The sequence below is a fragment of the Amblyraja radiata genome, chromosome 39, assembly GCF_010909765.2.
Source record: "Amblyraja radiata isolate CabotCenter1 chromosome 39, sAmbRad1.1.pri, whole genome shotgun sequence".
Classification (NCBI taxonomy): Eukaryota; Metazoa; Chordata; class Chondrichthyes; order Rajiformes; family Rajidae; genus Amblyraja; species Amblyraja radiata.
Genome location: NC_045994.1, coordinates 16,886,113 through 16,888,077, shown reverse-complemented (window position 1 = coordinate 16,888,077; position 1,965 = coordinate 16,886,113).

Below are 1,965 nucleotides of genomic sequence, written 5' to 3'. Positions count from 1 at the left end.
TCTTGCGTTGAAACTTTCTGCAAAGTTTTGCCCAACTCTTCCTGCATCTAGCCTGTCCAACTCCTTAAAAACTTACAAAATTCTTAAGGGGTTGGACAGGCTAGATGCAGGAAGATTGCTCCCGATGTGGCCCTTGGCTAAAACCGAGATAAGAACTTTTTTCACACAGAGAGTGGTGAATCTCTGGAACTCTCTGCCACAGAGGGTAGTCGAGGCCAGTTCATTGGCTATATTTAAGAGGGAGTTAGATGTGGCCCTTGTGGCTAAGGGGATCAGAGGGTATGGAGAGAAGGCAGGTACGGGATACTGAGTTGGATGATCAGCCATGATCATATTGAATGGCGGTGCAGGCTCGAAGGGCCGAATGGCCTACTCCTGCACCTAATTTCTATGTTTCTATATTCTGCTTCAACTGCATGCCACAATAATTGACATATTTCCATCTTGCTTCTTGCGTTGAAACTTTCTGCAAAGTTTTGCCCAACTCTTCCTGCATCTAGCCTGTCCAACCCCTTAAAACTTATAAAATGATCTCTGGGTTACAATACAATGGAGAAACATAAAGCAATATATTCTGCTTCAACTGCATGCCACAATAATTGACATATTTCCATCTTGCTTCTTGCGTTGAAACTTTCTGCAAAGTTTTGCCCAACTCTTCCTGCATCTAGCCTGTCCAACCCCTTAAAAACGTACAAAATTCTTAAGGGGTTGGACAGGCTAGATGCAGGAAGATTGTTCCCGATGTTGGGGAAGTCCAGGACAAGGGGTCACAGCTTAAGGATAAGGGGGAAATCGTTTAAAACCGAGATGAGAAAAACTTTTTTCACACAGAGAGTGGTGAATCTCTGGAATTCTCTGCCACAGAAGGTAATTGAGGCCACAGTTCATTGGCTATATTTAAGAGGGAGTTAGATGTGGCCCTTGTGGCTAAGGGGATCAGGGGGTATGGAGAGAAGGCAGGTACGGGATACTGAGTTGGATGATCAGCCATGATCATATTGAATGGCGGTGCAGGCTCGAAGGGCTGAATGGCCTACATCTGCAGTTCCTTCTTGAACACTTGATCTAATAAAAGATTTTAGATGGCAAGTATTTTCATTTTTAGTTAGGACTGCAGGGTTTTTTCATCAATTTTCTCTGCTTCCTTCCTGGTACTGTCACAGAACATAATACAGTACGTCACAGTAATAATTAATAAAAAAATAAATAAAATGATCTCTGGGTTACAATACAATGGAGAAATATAACGCAATATATTCTGCTTCAACTGCATGCCACAATAATTGACATATTTCCATCTTGCTTCTTGCATTGAAACTTTCTGCAAAGTTTTGCCCAACTCTTCCTGCATCTAGCCTGTCCAACCCCTTAAAAACTTACAAAATTCTTAAGGGGTTAGACAGGCTAGATGCAGGAAGATTGTTCCCGATGTTGGGGAAGGCCAGGAACAGCTTGAAGATAAGGGGGAAATGCTTTAAAACCGAGATGAGAAAAACTTTCTGCAAGAGTGGTGAATCTCTGGAATTCTCTGCCACAGAAGGTAGTTGAGGCCACAGTTCATTGGCTATATTTAAGAGGGAGTTAGATGTGGCCCTTGTGGCTAAGGGGATCAGAGGGTATGGAGAGAAGGCAGGTACGGGATACTGAGTTGGATGATCAGCCATGATCATATTGAATGGCGGTGCAGGCTCGAAGGGCCGAATGGCCTATATCTGCAGTTCCTTCTTGAACACTTGATCTAATAAAAGATTTTAGATGGCAAGTATTTTCATTTTTAGTTAGGACTGCAGGGTTTTTTCATCAATTTTCTCTGCTTCCTTCCTGGTACTGTCACAGAACATAGGCTAGATGCAGGAAGATTGTTCCCGATGTTGGGGAAGTCCAGGACAAGGGGGTCACAGCTTAAGGATAAGGGGGGAAATCCTTTAAAACCGAGATGAGAAAAACTTCCTGCAAAGTTTT